Source organism: Cheilinus undulatus, linkage group 2 (genome assembly GCF_018320785.1).
Source record: "Cheilinus undulatus linkage group 2, ASM1832078v1, whole genome shotgun sequence".
In the NCBI taxonomy this organism is placed as follows: domain Eukaryota; kingdom Metazoa; phylum Chordata; class Actinopteri; order Labriformes; family Labridae; genus Cheilinus; species Cheilinus undulatus.
This window is the reverse complement of record NC_054866.1, coordinates 53,782,972-53,801,750: the sequence shown is the minus strand read 5'-3', so window position 1 is coordinate 53,801,750 and position 18,779 is coordinate 53,782,972. Positions and strand designations below refer to the sequence as shown.

The 18,779-nt window shown below is 42.2% G+C and overlaps 1 protein-coding gene across 2 annotated transcripts in view; it reads right to left on the bottom strand.

The window, feature by feature from the left end:
* Positions 1-17,895, bottom strand: part of si:ch211-137a8.2 (uncharacterized protein LOC777613 homolog) — a 76,260-nt gene extending 58,365 nt beyond the window's left edge. For both annotated transcript variants that reach the window (XM_041796732.1, XM_041796741.1), the window contains exon 1: positions 17,692-17,895. The gene's annotated coding sequence lies outside the window, so the exon portion shown is untranslated. The remainder of the gene's footprint in view (positions 1-17,691) is intronic.
* Between the last annotated feature and the right edge of the window lie 884 nt (positions 17,896-18,779).

The following is an 18,779-nucleotide window of genomic DNA, read 5'->3' as shown; positions in this document are numbered from 1 at the left end:
GTTTTGGTCCAATCTCGCTTCAAACTGCAACATATTCAATTTACTAAACATGTGTTGATTAAAATATTTGGAAACTTGTGCTGTAAGACAGACTGGTGGGTCCTGAGGCCAGACCAGTTGAGAACTACTGGTATAGAGGATCTCTAGAAGATGAGAAACATCAGACTGGTGACTGAAGGCTGCTATCAGAGCAAGCTGGGCTTCATAACACAAAACAATCCTTTAACATGAGCTTCACCACATAAAAACAGTAGTTTAACATGTTTTAGATTTGATTTATTAAAGAAAATCAGACAGATATGACTTCTTGATTCCAGGCTGGGTGATTATGTCAGATTTGGTTCCAGGCAGAGGGAGACTTTGAAGTTTCTAAAGGTGTCAGACGAGCCTTTTCACCAGGCAGATCTTAATCTCATGACCCAAATCCGTCAACGCCTCCCTCCACATTTGAATGTTAAACTAACCAAGCTGGAAGTGGCGTCAGGAGGCAGCAGAGAGCGGTGAATTATCCGTGCTGAAAGGGGAAGGTGTGTGAGTTTGGGATGAGTGGAGAGGATCACAGAGGGCGTGGATGTGAAGGAGAGAGAGAGGACACAGCTCAGACTCTGATGAAAGCACGGCCATGTATCGGGGCACTGTTAGAGTCTAAAAGGGGGAGAAGAGCTGCTCACATCTGGCAAAAATCAGAATCATGATTAGCTCAACCTTCAGACTAAACAGCACTGGTGTTATTGATCCAGATCCACAGACTGGAAAAGGGTTTAAAATAGGCCTTTGATTCAGAGACATTAAAATACACCAGAACCTATAGACTAGCACCTTCTTCAAGAGGAATTACACGTCATCTACAACCCCAATGCCAAAAAAGTTGGGACATTGTGTAAAACATTAATGAAAACAGAAATCAATGATTGTCAAATCTCATAAACCCAGATTTCATTAACAATACAACAGAAACAACACATCAGATGATGAAGCTGAGGCATTTTAACATTTCAGGAAAAATAGGAGTTCATTTGAAATTTGATGGCAGCAACACGTCTCAAAAAAGTAGGGACAGGACCATGTTTACCTGGACTCTTCCCCTGTGAAGCCATGCTGTTGTGACGGATGTGGTGTGTGGTTTAGCAGAAAGAGACGTCTGGATGGGAGCACATGTTGCTCTAAAACCTTTCTCTGCTTTTCAGCATTGATAGTTCCTTTCCAGATGTTAGAGCTGCCCACGCCATAGGCACTAATGCAACCCCATGCCATCAGAGATGCAGGCTTTAGAACTGAGCCAGGAGAACAAGCTGGATGCTCCATCTCCTCTCTAGTCCAGTGGTTCTCATATGGTGGGCATGGCACACTAGTGTGCCTTGAGGAAAGTCAAGGTGTGCTGCAGGGATCTGGCTGGGCCTCTGAAAAAAACAGAGAATGGGCCCTCCCTAGTTGTGATTTATTAATGATCAGTGTATGTGGGATGGATCAGTAGCATTGGTACCAGCATCCTGGCTAACAGTTACCTCAATTGGCAAGCTATTACTGAGTTGAAATTGGTGTTGAAATGATTAATTCATGCTACTTTTAACCAAGTTAACCAATTTCTCTACCCATTTTGCCACTTCTTTTGACAACTTAAACCATTTTTGCTGCTTTTTTTTTTTGCAATTTTGCAACTTTTTTGTAATACTTTTGACCAAATTCTTGCAGCTATTTTGGAACTTTTTGCCACATTTAACCCATTTTGAGAACTTTTTTACAGTTTTTGCCTACTTTTGCTATAATTTGGTCATTTTTGGCCTTTTTTTCATTACTTTAAACCCCTTTTTACCATCTAATAGCAACTTTAACACTTTTTGCCACTTGTAACCTATTTTGCCGCCTTCTTGCCAATTTTCACTCACTTTGGCTTTGTTTGGCCATTTTTAAAATCACTTTCTACTCACTTTTACCACCTTTTTACAGCATTTAACCCTTTACGGCCACTTGCAATCCATTTTGCCACCTTTTTGACACTTTTAACATGTTTTCGCCACTTTTAAACCAATTTTTTGGCCCTTTAAGCCAATTGTCACCCATTTTTTACTTTGTCTTGCCACTTGTTTTGCCATGTTTTTTTCATCACTTTTAACCAATTTTTGCCACCTTTCAGCCACCTTTTGCCTACTTTTGCCACCCCCAGTTGTCTGGGCCCTAGAAGCCTCTATCCTTTATGCCCCCTTGGGCCACCTTGACTGTTATATTATTTTAAAAGTCTATTTTGTATTGATATGAATATGGTGTGCCTTGGGCGAAAAAAGTTTGAAAACCACTGCTCTAGTCCACAGGACACGACGTCTGTGGATTCATCTGACCACAGAACAGTTTTCCATGTTTCCTCAGTCCATGTTAAATGAGCTTTGGTCCAGAGAAGACGGCGGTGTTTGTTGTCATTTGTGGATGGCACGGCCAACTGTGTTGACAGACAATGATTTCTGGAAGTGTTCCCGAGCCCATGCAGTGATTTCAGTACAGAATTATGCCTGTTTTCAATGCAGTGGCCCCTGAGGGCCCCTTCAGCCTGTTGATGATATTATGGACTGTAGATGGCAGGAGAGTAAAAGCCAATTGTATGATGAAAAATATTTTTCTAAAAATGTGTTCTAGTTTTTAAACAGTTTTTCACAGACTGGTTAATCTCTGCCCATCTTTACTTCTGAGAGACTCTGCCTCTCTAAAATGCTCCTTTAATACCCAGTCATGTTACTGACCTGTTAATAATTAACCCTAACTTCTTGCAAAATTCTCTTCCAGCTGTTTTTCATTTGCACCACTTACTTTTCCAGTCTTTTGTTGCCTTGTCCCTTCTTTTTTGGGATGTGCTGCTGCTATCAAATTCAAAATGAGCTGATATTTCTCATGAAACATTAAAATGACTCTGTTTCAGCCTCTGATATGTTGTTTATATTCTATTGTGAATAAAATATGGGTTTATGTGATCTCACATTGCATTTATACAGCGCCCCAACTGTTTTGGAATTAGGGTATTGTCCTTTTGCTCTTTCTCACAATTTTTGTTTCCATGCAAGTTTCAATATTGTAACAAACCCTGATATCATTTTAATTTGTGGTTAACCTGCATCATGCACACTTCTGGGTTTATGTCAGAGAACTGTGGAAACATCACAAACAACAACAACATCAAATTAAATCCCAGTAACATTTGACTCCATCCGTTTGGTTTGGAACAACCAGAATGGGCATTTTGATATTATTTGTTGGAAAATGATTTAAATGGGTAATTGATTAAGAAGTCTATCATCTTAGCACAATGTCAGGTAATCAAACAGTTTAGACACCTCACAAAATGTTTGTTTTGGTGAGAAATGAGACTAAAATCTCCAGATAAACGTCTTAATGCAGAGTGGATAATGCACTCGATGTCTGAGCAGATCAATAGTTCCAGTGACAGCAGCTGGAATAATGAGCTCTAAAGACCAGCCTGCTAGTGAAATATAGATGTAAGAATACAACACTAAAAAGAGGCAGTCATGTTTGAGAGGAAGAGGAGAAGAACAGCTGACTGCAAAAGCAGTGGAGCGATGAAGGAGTTTAAAGGAAAAGCGAGCAGGTTGTGAGCTGATACAACTGTTTGTAGATTATAATGTGTTTTAAGAAGTGTTGCATTAGTGTTTCTGAGGCCGCTGGGCTTCATTATGACTCAGATTACCTTCATTATATCCCAGGGCTGCTCCCCTTCATGGCAGCGGTCCACTCAGAGTCTCAGCGAGCAAACATCTGCAGGCTAATGTCCCCTCTGACGCCCATAATAACACATAATGTTATTACAGCATTAAAGAGCCGGCTACCTCCAGCTTTATGGCTGCTGATACCTGCAGCACACCACGCTACACACAAACATACTTAGAAAGTCTGCAGCACACCACGCTACACACAAACATACTTAGAAAGTCTGCAGCACACCACGCTACACACAAACATACTTAGAAAGTCTGCAGCACACCACGCTACACACAAACATACTTAGACCACCTGCAGGTATCACTGCACACATTCTTAGAAAGTCTGCTGCCATCCCTGCACCACAATGGGACAACCTGGGCCGTGCAGGGCCTAACCAGACCGCACAGGGCAAACTGGACCATACTGGACAACACTGGGACAAACTGAAACCAAACTGGACAACACTGGGACAAACTGGGACCAAAACAGGACAACACTGAAACAAACTGGGACAAACCTTGACAACACTGGGCCAAACTGGACCATACTGAACAACCATGGGCCAAACTGGGACCAAACTGGACCAAACTGGACAACACTGGGACAAACAGTACCAAACAGGACAACTGGGACAAACCGGGACCAAACTGGACAACACTGGGACAAACTGGGACCAAACTGGACAACACTGGGATAAACTGGGACAAAACTGGACAACACTGGGATAAACTGGGACAAAACTGGACAACACTGGGAAGAACTGGGACAAAACTGGACGACACTGGGCCCAACTGGACCAAACTGAACAAACTGGGACAAAACTGGTACCAAACTGGACCACACTGGACCAAACCAGACCACACTGGACTAAACTGGACCAAACTGGACAAGAAAAGACAGAGAAACATGTTCCATTTGTTTAAAATATTTATCGATATGTTTGGGCAAAAAAAAAAAAAAAAAAGAAACAGTTTAGACATTTAAGATGAGGACAAAGGATTGAAATAAAACCCTAAGGACCTGGTTCTGTACTTTTAAAACCCACAAATCAATAACATTAGCTCACATGTTCTGTAACGTAACGCGGTTTTTATCTCTGATGTCATACGTCATGGGGGAGCTCGTTCACATTTCCAAAATTGGTCAAGATTTTTAAAATCCTTGTTATTTATGTTCCAATATTCCACAGCAAAGGCTGAGAAAAGTGCATCCTTTTGATTCTTATTACTATAAAATAAAACAAAAATGTTTATCTGAGGTTGTTTTGTAATTCTGTCTGTAATTATATTTTATTATGAGGTTAAAGATTATCTACATGCTGCTAAAAGCTTGTGTTTATTTTAAGAATACCAGGAGGACACAATGATGAGAATGCTACTGATCGGGTTGATGGAGTGCAGGTAATTTTTTTTATCATTAATATTATTGTTATTATTATTTTTACCCAAATAAAAGAAACTATTGGTGTGTGCTTTGATGTAATTTTCAGTTTTTCTTGGCTTACTTCAGGCCCTGTAAAATAAAACTCAAAAACACAACTCCTACATACACCGAGGTGAAAGGACCTTCATCACTGTTAAGATTCTGACAACCTTAGACCCTAGAGCAGGTACGGCTGTGAACTGTACTGCTGGGAAACTTCAGCTGTGCTCACAATGAGACACCCGTTAAAGGAAATGTGACCCTCACAACAATGAGGACTTTATTTTAATTGTCACATCTTGGCTATCATTATCTCAGTTTCGGGTGAGAAGCGGGTCAAACTGCTCTCCTGGGATCAGTCCTGGGCTCAGGTGACAGTTAGCCCACAGCTGGGGTCACTGTAGTGAAACTGTAGCCACAGTTCAGTGAAACGTGACACAGTTACAGAGTTTAAGCTGCAGCTCGCCTTACCTGAGCTCGATGACACCATCCAGGTTTCTGCGATACTGTACGCCGGCGTTCAGAGTGGATATGAGAGACGACACGAGTATTTAACCAAACTGTGTCAGATGACCCCGCAGCCAATAGAGCCTCTACAGCCTAAATACAGTTTAATATTTACCCTCTAAAGTGGGTCATGTCTGAATACAGACATGCCAGTCACACTGCTGGGTGTCATTGGGTTTTTCTGGTCATTACCTTCTCTGTCCCGTGGCGTACCTCAGATATCCGTCTTAGGTCCTCTTAATTTTCTCGTACACTTCCTCTAGGCCTTTTAATAGAAAAAAGAAGACTTTGAAGGTACAAATAGCAATGGAAAGCAAAGCAGAGAATGAGCTAAGCCAGTCAGTGGTCAAAGAAAAAATACAGCAGCATCAGCAGGCCACAGAGATGAGCTCTAACTAACCTAGCATGCTGACGAGATGGATGAGAAGGATGCACAAACCAAAGCTGCTAGCGATATCAGCAAAGGAGGTTAGAGGGGCTCCCAAACTCAGACTGGACTCATTTAGTTCAACAACATCTTTAAACACACAGCATGGAAAATACAAGATGGCCACAGCAGATTATTTGCTGATATAGTCCAGAGTAGAAATATGAATCCAAGCTGAAGATGTGAGGCACTCTGATGTGATCGAAAATCCTTTATAAACCAGAAGTGCCTCACAGTTTTTTTTCTCAGAATCAGCTTTATTGGCCAAGTGCTTACGCTACGAGATATCTGACTCCAGGTAACTTTGCTCTCAGTGTGCAGAAATTAAACATTAAACACAAAAATAAATAAACTTACATAGAATTAAAGTGAAGATTTAGATATGTACAAGCTTTTGTTGGTATTATTTCCAAGTATGTAAGCAGTGATAGCATGGTGATAGTTTATGATAGTTTATATTTGGGGTTTACATATTTCACTAAGTTTATGCTTTTGAAATAAAACTGTTCAGAGGAGATGGGGTTGCTGTTTTTCTGGCATATTACCCTAAAGCAGGGGTTCTCAACATTGGGGTCGGGACCCCATTTGGGGTCGCAGAACACTAAGAGGGGGTCTCAAGATGTCTTCAAAAAACTTGGAACATTTTTGAATTACACTGTTGCCACTTCACACCAATTTGGCCAAATTTTAACCAGTTTTTTCCACTTTTTCCCACCAATTTTGCCAATTTTAACACCATTTCCTTTTTCTGCCTGTTTTTGCCACTTCTAAACTTCTGGCAAATCTTGCCACTCTCTGCCTATTGTTGGCTCTGTTGACATGTTATTGTCACTATTAACCCCTTTAACCAATTTTTTAAGCCACATTTCACATTTTCATATGCCCATTTTAGCCAGTTTCTGCCTATTTCAGCTTCAGCTAACCCTTTTTTGCCAGTTTATATCAAATTTCATCCCATTTCACTGAATTTCCACCTATTTTGTCCAATTTAATGCCATTTCAGTCGCTTTTGAATCCTGTTTTACCACTTAACATGCCAATTTCTGCCATTTTAACCCCCTTTTTCTTGCCACTTTAATCCAATTTTTATCATCTTTAACCCATTTCTACTACTTTAAAAATCCAATTTCAACACCTTTCCAGCCATTTTTTTGCCTTTATTAACCCATTTTAGCTATTTTCAATGTATTTTAATTCTGTGTTTAACAAAAGGGTTTACATTTTAAGAGGACTACTTACTACAAAAATGAATTAAAATTGGTTTCTTGATAAGAGTGGTTATTATTCAGGTTAAATGTAAAATACCTCAGCTTAACTTTACAATGGACCATGATTTTTCTGGCTGGGCCCCAGAAAGCTCTCCCATTCTTCCCCCTCTAATGGGTGACCTTGTCTGCACATGACTATTCTTGATTGTGCATGGCTGGGTTCAACCACCTTCAGGTACAGTGGGGGTCCCCGGTATCTGGCACCTTTATTTTGGGGGGTCGCGGGTTGAAAAGGTTGACCTAGAGGTCATTGATTCTCAGCTGGAGGCCCGGGGCCACATCAAGCCCCCCACGGCTTCCCATCCAGCACCCAGAGAATTATTAATTCAGAAAATTTGACAATGAAAAAATATGGCATGCTATTGTTGGCATTGGCACGGGAAACACGTATCAATCATTCTTATCTTGATTAAAGCTGCATTCTTTGGATACATTTTTCACATAAGGCTCTCTGAGAGTGCAATTTTCCTTTCTGAGAATCTAAAAAGAATATCTGTTTATTGCATGTGTTTTTGGCAAATCACGTCGCAGCATATTAGCATCAAACTCTTAGATGTCATGAGGTATCCAGAAATATGCAGCCTCAAATATCTCAGTCACCCCCTTGTGGCTGGCTGTGGTAGAGGTTACGGCTGTAAATGATCTCTATACAGCAATTATCATCAGAAAATATCTGCATACATTGGAAACGACCCCTACTCTTTATGAAAAAGGGATTTTTCTTTTCCATAGTTTCCAAGAGATTTCAGAATATCACAAATTACTTCGTCATGCAGACCTGAGCACGTAGCGTCATCTAGCCCAGTGGTTCTCAACCCTTTCAGCCTGGGACCCCCAAAATTAAGGTGCAAGAGACTGGGGACCTCCACTGTACCTGAAGGTGGTTAAACAGCCATGCACATTCAAGAAAAGTCCATAAGGGGGTAGAGCTTTAACCTGAAAAATAACCACCCTTACCAAAGAAGCAAGTATATTTTTTGATTCACTTGTGGGGTAGATAACCCTCTTAAAAATGGGTTCAATCCCTTTTGTTAAAAACTTAAATAAAATGGGTTAAAATGACTAGAATAGGTTAATAATGGCAAAAAAAATGGTGAAAAAGGTGGTTAAATTGGGTTTTAAAAGTAGCAGAAGTTGGTTAAAAGTGGCAAAAATGTGGGGGAGCAGGTGGCCTAGTGGTTAAAGGTGCTCCCCATGTACGTGGGCGGCCTGGTTCAAATCCGGCCAGAGGCTCTTTACCGCATGTCTTTCCCCAACTCTTGACCCTGGGTCTGACTCTATCCACTGTCCTCCCCTGTCTAATAACACAAAAATGCCCAAAAATAAATCTTTAAAAAAAAAAAAAAAAAAGGCAAAAATGTGATAAAATTGGAAAAAAAATTAGGGAAAGTGGCAAAAATTGGTTAAAGTGGCAGAAACTTGCATAGATAGTGTTAAGGGGAATTAAAACGTGGCGGAAATTACTTTAAATTGGCAAAAATTGATGGAAAATCTGGTGAAATGGGATGAAAAATTGATATAAACTGGCAGAAAGGGTTAACTAAGACAGAAAAAATGTGCAAAATGGCAGAAATGGGTTAAACTGGAAAAAAAGAGCATATCAAATAGTGAAATGTGGTTGAAATGGGCGTAAAATGTGGTTAAAAGTGGTTAAAAGAGGCAATATTGGTTTAACAGAGGCAACAGTAGGTGCAAAGTGGCAAGACTTGGCTTACAAGTGGCAAAAACAGGCAGAAAAAAAAGTGGTGAAAAGGGTTTAAAATGGGAAAAAAATGGTTTAAAGTGACAAAAATGTGTTAAAATTGGCAAAATTGGTAGAAAAAAACAATGAAAACAGGTCAAAATTTAGCAAAATAGGTGTAAAGTGGCAACAGTGTAATTTTAAAAATATTCTAAGTTTTGTTGGGGGGCATCTTGCGACCCCCTCTCAGTGTCTCATGACCCCCATGGGGGTTCCAACCCCAACGTTGAGAAGCTCTGATCTAGCCAGGCAAAATGAGTCTGAAGGAAACTAGCGCTGAGCTAAAAGGCTAGCTGTACTGAGCTAAGAGGCTAGCTGTACTGAGTTAAGAGCCTAGCTGTACTGAGCTAAGAGCCTAGCTGTACTGAGTTAAGAGCCTAGCTGTACTGAGCTAAGAGCCTAGCTGTACTGAGTTAAGAGCCTAGCTGTACTGAGCTAAGAGCCTAGCTGTACTGAGCTAAGAGCCTAGCTGTACTGAGCTAAGAGCCTAGCTGTACTGAGCTAAGAGCCTAGCTGTACTGAGCTAAGAGCCTAGCTGTACTGAGCTAAGAGCCTAGCTGTACTGAGCTAAGAGCCTAGCTGTACTGAGTTAAGAGCCTAGCTGTACTGAGCTAAGAGCCTAGCTGTACTGAGCTAAGAGGCTAGCTGTACTGAGCTAAGAGCCTAGCTGTACTGAGCTAAGAGCCTAGCTGTACTGAGCTAAGAGCCTAGCTGTACTGAGCTAAGAGCCTAGCTGTACTGAGCTAAGAGGCTAGCTGTACTGAGCTAAGAGCCTAACTGTACTGAGTTAAGAGGCTAGCTGTACTGAGCTAAGAGGCTAGCTGTACTGAGCTAAGAGCCTAACTGTACTGAGTTAAGAGGCTAGCTGTACTGAGCTAAGAGGCTAGCTGTACTGAGTTAAGAGCCTAGCTGTACTGAGCTAAGAGCCTAGCTGTACTGAGCTAAGAGCCTAGCTGTACTGAGCTAAGAGCCTAGCTGTACTGAGCTAAGAGCCTAACTGTACTGAGTTAAGAGGCTAGCTGTACTGAGCTAAGAGCCTAACTGTACTGAGCTAAGAGCCTAACTGTACTGAGTTAAGAGGCTAGCTGTACTGAGCTAAGAGGCTAGCTGTACTGAGTTAAGAGCCTAGCTGTACTGAGCTAAGAGCCTAGCTGTACTGAGTTAAGAGCCTAGCTGTACTGAGCTAAGAGCCTAGCTGTACTGAGCTAAGAGCCTAGCTGTACTGAGTTAAGAGCCTAGCTGTACTGAGCTAAGAGCCTAGCTGTACTGAGCTAAGAGCCTAGCTGTACTGAGCTAAGAGCCTAGCTGTACTGAGCTAAGAGGCTAGCTGTACTGAGTTAAGAGCCTAGCTGTACTGAGCTAAGAGCCTAGCTGTACTGAGCTAAGAGGCTAGCTGTACTGAGTTAAGAGCCTAGCTGTACTGAGCTAAGAGCCTGACTGTACTGAGCTAAGAGGCTAGCTGTACTGAGTTAAGAGCCTAGCTGTACTGAGCTAAGAGGCTAGCTGTACTGAGTTAAGAGCCTAGCTGTACTGAGCTAAGAGCCTGACTGTACTGAGCTAAGAGCCTAGCTGTACTGAGCTAAGAGCCTAGCTGTACTGAGCTAAGAGGCTAGCTGTACTGAGTTAAGAGCCTAGCTGTACTGAGCTAAGAGCCTAGCTGTACTGAGTTAAGAGCCTAGCTGTACTGAGCTAAGAGCCTAGCTGTACTGAGCTAAGAGCCTAGCTGTACTGAGTTAAGAGCCTAGCTGTACTGAGCTAAGAGCCTAGCTGTACTGAGCTAAGAGCCTAGCTGTACTGAGCTAAGAGCCTAGCTGTACTGAGTTAAGAGCCTAGCTGTACTGAGTTAAGAGCCTAGCTGTACTGAGCTAAGAGCCTAGCTGTACTGAGCTAAGAGCCTAGCTGTACTGAGTTAAGAGCCTAGCTGTACTGAGTTAAGAGCCTAGCTGTACTGAGCTAAGAGCCTAGCTGTACTGAGCTAAGAGCCTAGCTGTACTGAGCTAAGAGCCTAGCTGTACTGAGCTAAGAGCCTAGCTGTACTGAGCTAAGAGGCTAGCTGTACTGAGTTAAGAGCCTAGCTGTACTGAGCTAAGAGGCTAGCTGTACTGAGTTAAGAGCCTAGCTGTACTGAGCTAAGAGCCTGACTGTACTGAGCTAAGAGCCTAGCTGTACTGAGCTAAGAGCCTAGCTGTACTGAGCGAAGAGCCTAGCTGTACTGAGTTAAGAGCCTAGCTGTACTGAGTTAAGAGGCTAGCTGTACTGAGCTAAGAGCCTAGCTGTACTGAGTTAAGAGGCTAGCTGTACTGAGTTAAGAGCCTAGCTGTACTGAGCTAAGAGCCTAGCTGTACTGAGCTAAGAGGCTAGCTGTACTGAGCTAAGAGGCTGGCTGTACTGAGCTAAGAGGCTAGCTGTACTGAGCTAAGAGCCTAACTGTACTGAGTTAAGAGGCTAGCTGTACTGAGTTAAGAGCCTACCTGTACTGAGCTAAGAGGCTAGCTGTACTCGGCTAAGAGGCTGGCTTTACAGAGCTAAGAGGCTAGCTTTACTGAGCTAAGAGGCTAGCTTTACTGAGCTAAGAAGCTAGCTGTACTGAGCTAAGAGGCTAGCTGTACTGAGCTAAGAGGCTAGCTGTACTGAGCTAAGAGGCTAGCTGTACTGGGCTAAGAGGCTGGCTTTACAGAGCTAAGAGGCTAGCTTTACTGAGCTAAGAGGCTAGCTTTACTGAGCTAAGAAGCTAGCTGTATTGAGCTAAGAGGCTAGCTGTACTGAGCTAAGAGGCTAGCTGTACTGAGCTAAGAGGCTAGCTGTACTGAGCTAAGAGGCTAGCTGTACTGGGCTAAGAGGCTGGCTTTACAGAGCTAAGAGGCTAGCTTTACTGAGCTAAGAGGCTAGCTTTACTGAGCTAAGAAGCTAGCTGTATTGAGCTAAGAGGCTAGCTGTACTGAGCTAAGAGGCTAGCTGTACTGAGCTAAGAGGCTAGCTGTACTGAGCTAAGAGGCTAGCTGTAAAGAGGCTTGCTTTACAGAGCTAAGAGGCTAGCTGTACTGAGCTAAGAGGCTAGCTGTACTGAGCTAAGAGGCTAGCTGTACTGAGCTAAGAGGCTAGCTGTACTGGGCTAAGAGGCTGGCTTTACAGAGCTAAGAGGCTAGCTTTACTGAGCTAAGAAGCTAGCTGTATTGAGCTAAGAGGCTAGCTGTACTGAGCTAAGAGGCTAGCTGTACTGAGCTAAGAGGCTAGCTGTACTGAGCTAAGAGGCTAGCTGAGCCGCTTTAAAATCTTAAAAATCCTCCATCAGCGTTAGAATCTGACAGTTTAAGGATCTTTCTAGAAATAACAGTTTTATCATTAAAAACCTTGCATATTAACACAGTTTCAGCTCTACTAAACCAATATTACTAGATTCTACACTACAGTCTCACCTCCTGAGTTGATTTTGTCCCCTGTTTGGTACTGAAAACATCAGACAGCACCCTGAAACACCTGAGAGTCTGTGGAGTATGAAAAAAGCATTTACAGCAGAAAGTCCTCAGTGAACATACGAGCCGTCACTGTCTGCCTGTTGTATGAATATTTAAAGTTAAAGCAGAACTTTGAGAAGCTCAGAGGCTTTGAGCTGAGCTGGAAAACATCGGTGCCCTATTTTTCCTCTGCTCTGATGATGTGATGATGCAACTCTCCAAACACTAGCCAACACGCAACTAAACTCAACTTAAAAACATCAGAAAACAGTGAATACGGGTCTAGTCCATCTGACAGCATAGCTCCACAGCTATTCTCTGTTCTCAGTGACGTCTTATGTTTAATCTGAGTGCCCTAAATTCACGCTACAGTATCAGGAGCACCAGATCAGTTATTACAGGTATGTACCTGATGATGACAGGTAACCACAGATGTTTGCAGCAGGACTGTGAGATCACACGTGCAGACAGCGGCACGTTCATCACCAAACATCAGAGTAGTGTTTGTTGGTGAAGCAGCAGAGACAGAAGCAGCTTTAATTGTTTCTTCAGTTCAGGTGTGGCCGAGGACGAGTCTGATGGCAGGAAACCAAACAGCTCGGAGCGTCATTGTTCCATCACCGGCTGGAGAGACAGTTTTACCACAGAGTCACATTCCTGCAGAAACACAACCATGACTCCCAAGACCAGACAGCGTCAATTAGAGAGCGTGAGAAGGATTTCTGTTTGGATGTTCAGCTGGTCAAGATAGTGAGCAGGGGAAGAATGTCAGAGGACCGGATTTACTGAGCCTTTACACAGAAGCCTCATTTATGGATGTAAATTAACCTGGAGGAAACGACCTGTCACCTCCACAGCAAAACCTCTCTGATTTGCGCGATAAATTCGTCTATACAAGAAGGACAGTTCTGCACATTCTCTGATGTGCAGATGTCAGTGGGTTTGAAACCACAATCTCTTTTCTTACCAAATGTGTTCAGTGCCAAAATCAAACCTAACCTGGTAACTTTAAATTATTTGTTACATTTGGAAAAATATGCAAATGAGCTGAAATAAAGCCTTGACTTCTTGCTTCACATGTGCAGTGATCTCTGTGGGTAAGAGGGAAAGTGTTTTTATGAGAGACAGCCCTGAAGGCGACTTATTCACGCCAACACCCAGAGATGGCTGCGATGACTGACATGAAAATGCTTTTGTGTTGCAGACATGAGAGCGGAGAGGTATTAGTCTCCAGGTTGAAGACTGATATGAAAAGGTGAGGCTGTTCCCATGCAGGACTCTACAGGTCTTATTTTTACAGCTAGTCCAAACTGAGCTGATCCAGGGGGACAATTTTATCTTTAACTTCTGTTCTTTCAGATGGTTTAAAAACTGAAGGATGAACTAAATCCTCAAGTATGAGAAACTTCAATCATTTTCTTACAAGAGGATTGACTTAAAATGTTACAGGATAACTAAAATATACAGACAAACATGTTGATCAGTTTTTATATGTGCAGTGAGTGAACTGTAAACTCTGTTTGCAGCCTTTGTTCTCAGCAGGTGGATCAGCACCCTAAAGTGGGTCACAAAGCCTTTTTCAGAAGGTGATACATGAATGTCTGGAAAACTACATGGTCAAAAGTCTAAGATGCTTTATTTTGAAGGAAATGTCTCTAAGTAATTGTGTCATCACATATTTTATTTCTTTTTAAGTCCAAACTGCCCTGATTTCATCTAAAACATTTGATTGACAAGTTTAAGAGCCATTACACACAAATAAAGAAAACTGTGAACAATGGTGAACCTTCCCGGGAGTGGCCGGCCTACCAAAATGACTCCAGGAGCGCATGGACGACTCATCCAGGACATCCCAGAAGAACCCAGAACCACATCTAAAGACCTGCAGGCTTTACTGACTGCGTTTACATACACTTAAGTATCCCGGTTTCTATCAGGTTTTTTTAGTATCCCGGTTTCTCCTTGTGCAGGCACGTATCTTCAGAAACCGGGATATTACAGTATCCTGGTTTTGCTACCTGGAGAACTCCAAAAAAAAAAAAAATGGGATATCATGTATACGCAGTATCCTGTTTGTTGCTATCAATCCGTCCCGGAAACCCGATTTTTTACTGCGCATGTGCAAACACGTGTCAACAGCAAGTTGCTTCGCTCTTTCTTGGTGGCTCTGCCAAACTTTCTTAGTCTTTAATAATAATAATTCTAATCGTCTAAAAGTCATAATATTTGAAATATTAGGTTATATTAAGCGTGTCCATTTGAGATCTCTCTTTCACTGCTTGCCATCCTCTCAGTCTCTTTACTTCTGGACATGCTTTATTGCCTGTAAGCGTTCTTAATATAAACAAGATTTTTTGTGTTTTCTCTTGTTGTTGGAATAAGGTGTATACAATTTCTGCAACGTGATGTTGGCATTTACCTGTTAAACTCAAAATAACAGTGATTTAATTTTTCTCAAATTTCAAACTTACCTCGTCTTGTGTTGTAAAATAACATGACAACTATCTGCACAGATATGATGCAGTGATCAGAAAATGGGATACTAGTTTCTCTCATGTATACAGGGATATGAATAACAAGGTTTCTCTCTGGGCATGTAAACACGGAATCCAGAATATGATCAAAACCGGGATATGACTCATAACCGGGATACTCAAGTCCATGTAAACGCAGTCACTGGCTATGGCTGAAATCACTCCATATTCACTATATAGTGCACTATATAGTGAATACGCCACTTTGTAGTGGTGTCCCAATTCTGAGTGAGCATTGTTATTTACTATATAGTGCACTCATTCTTTCCCACAGTGTATTTTGAAAAGTAGTGAACAACTGATGCTCACTAGCCCAGCAATATTTACCATCATGCATTGCGGTTGCTGCTCTCAAACATGACGGACGAATGAGAGGAGCACAGGAACATATATTAAAACTTTATTTAATACTTGTTTGTTCATTGGTTTTAACCAAATCTGTTAGTAAATATTAAGGATTTAAAGAGGAGTAACTGAGGATTACAAGACATGAGACCACTATCTTTATGCAAAAATAAGAGATAATACACAAAAAAATGTAGACTATTTTTCCACTAAAGACACAAGCTTTTTTTAATCTATTAGTATTTTTATGTTTTTGTGAAATTCGTAACGTTTAGTATCAGTTTTCAGTGAAATTCTACCGTTAATTTTACCATTGACCTGGAAATTTATGAGCCATTGCTGCTAAACGTTTTTATTGTGAGACGGCGATGACGTCATTTCCAGTGGCCGGAGTAGTGTGAAATGAGTGAGTGGTTTCGGACATTGCCACTGACTCAGTTAAGGTCAGAGTTCATAATTCAACAATCAGAAAGAGACTGGGCAACAATGGTATCAGGGGAGAGTTCCAAGGCCAAAACCACTGCTGACTTAGGGTGCTTTCACATTAGGGACCTGATCCTGGATCTGAGTGCACTTGAGCCCAAAGTCCAATTAGTTAGGGTGGTGTAAATGCAAACGAACTATGCCCAGGCACCGGGCCTGGGCCCACTTGGGGAGGTGGTCTTGGGCATGATTCAAGTTGACTCTGGCACAGTTCAGATGAGATGTGAATGCGCTCGGATAGCTGAGCGTCGTCTCAGCTTTATGACGCCATCGTAAAAACTAAACTTCTTTCAACAGCGCGGGAATTTATTCACATTTTTCCTCAATAAAAAGTGGAAATCATCAGAATCCAGTCAATAAGCGGTCTGTTATGACTCACCTTACAGATGAACACAAGTTGGAGTCAGTGAGAGGAGGTGCAAAGGCAATAAAAGTCTCCTGTCACCTCAAAAACCGTTGTATCTGCGCAGCGTGAGTAGATGTGCAGATATGAAGAGCGAAGTTGCTGGCATTTGAAAAAGTGATTTTAATCATCCGTGGCTGCAGGATGGACTTTTTGCCCGGTCAAACCAAAAACAGATTTCGCTCAGGTCATGACCCCAGTGGTTGCCATGGTAGCTTCTTCTTCTTTGTCCTCCTTTGCGGGGTTGTAAACCAGCTACGCGCATATGGGCACCTGCTGTTTCAGACCGAGTAAATACGCAAGTGGACCCGGGCATGGTTCCATATTGCTAGTGTGAAAGCAAGCCGGGGGGGGGGGGGGGGGTCGCCCGCGGTGTGGTTTGAAACAACTGGGCTGAATGTGAAAGTGCCGTCAAAACATCCTGATGATCCCCAAGACTTCTGAGGGAAAAATTCTGGGGACTAACCAGGCAGAGGTTCTGGAAGGTGTGCATCCCGTTCCATCTGGAGTCAAACTAACACAGCATTTCATTTTGATGGTGAATTTGTTGCTGGAACCAATAAACTGAATGTTAAAAATATTGTATAAATACTTGATGTTTAAAGATATTTAAAATTAAAGCATGTTTACTGCTAAGAATATCAAGGTCATATTAGAGTGCCCTATTTCAGACTTCTATTGTAGGAAAGCTTAAATTTTACTCCTTTAGTGAAAGTTTTGAACTCTGGGCCTGTCTGAGCTATAAAACTCCAGGCCTGAAAAGCTGCTACCTTCATCTTATGAAAATCCCCACTTATCTCATCAGTCAGGCTGATCGATCAGATCAATGTTATTCTGATTATCAAACATTAGAGTCACCTTTATCTCATTACACATCACTATAAGACTATAGCTCTGCTCAAACTGGCCCTTAGCTGGACAGAATACATTAGAAACAAAGGTAACTAGATTTACATCGACAGCTTCACTGTTTCCCCTGGACCTGAATGGCTGTAACCATGGCAACAGAGGGGCACAAACACTGCTGTAAAAACTGCTGTCCTGAGGGCACACGACACTGGATCCACTCCTCTGACAGTCAATGAATGCCTCTCTCTCTCCCTCTCTCTCTCTCTCTCTCTCTCTCTGAAAACCGGTTCCTGGAGTCTAAATTACACCCTCGCGCTCTCTCAGGAGCCTGCATGTTTCTAGAACACAACATGTGCTTAAAAAAACAACAACAACACAGGACAGCAGATTCAGCCCCGCAGACAGCTGAGGCTCATTTTCATACAGGAAGAGGGGAAAACAACAACCAGCTCAACCCGGAAATAGCATCAGAAACACGCCAAACGTGCGCGTGAAGATTTGAACGACATGGTGAACGTGACGTCAGTAACGTCCGTTTGATGGATGACTCACCGGCAGCCGATGAGCTCAGTCCAGGAAACGACAGGAGTCAAACACGTTCGGATTTAAGGTGAGAGGCAGAAATCCAGGTGGAGGAGTCAGGGAGACTTCCGGTGATCCAGGTGAGCTTTCAGAGTGATCAAAGAGTCACCTGCACAGGTGAGCTCTCTCCTCTCTGCAGCAGGACAACACTGACGAGCTACAGGTAACATGAAGCTACCTGCTGCAGGTAGTCTACAAGCCACGCCCACTGAGAACCCTCACACACCTGCAGCTGCTCGCCAGCGCGGCTACCTGCGTCCCATTTCAGACAAACACCACCTTTATGCGTAAATAAGTGCTTAAGTGCTTAAAATAAAAACACCTCACCTCCTCATAACATCCATTTCTGGTTTTAAACGTGTTTCCTGAACTGTTTCCGCTGTTTGCCTGTCAATAACTCTGGGTTTATTCATTAAAGGAAACAGAGAAGGAGACGAGGAAGTGGAGATGATTTTAGAAGGGGACGCGGCCCTGCTGGCCTTCTTTATAATGGTGATAAAAACCGTAAAAGCATAAAATCAAATATTAAATCCGAGTGTGTAAACATCTGGTTTAATATTTAACTAAAACACAGTCAGCCCAGAGTTTACTGACTTTCATTAACCCATTGTTTGCTTAACCAAGATAAACCTGTGCAGTTTCAGGACTCTGCAGACAGATTTAACAAAGTAAAAACATAGAATATTACTACATACAATAACCTAACAGAGCTTGTCTACTGTCATGTTTGTTTACTAAGAACATTATTCTAGACTGCCAAAGAAGGAAGTGAACAGCTCTGCAGGTGCTTCATTTGCTAAACTAGACTGTTCCTGATTCTTTTACTGCCACAGCGCTACGACACATGAGCGTGTGCTGCAGGGGCCGGATTCTAAATTTAGGTCTCACCTAGGAGCCTAACAGGGTCAACACTAACCATAAACTGTCAGCGCCACTTTCCCCAGTAATGAATTGTGGGAAAAAACTGAGCCGTGATAATTAACGAATCTGAGATTAAGAAGAAGTCAAAATGAAGTTAAAAGGCTTAAAATCTGAGATAAAAAGTCAAACTTATCAGT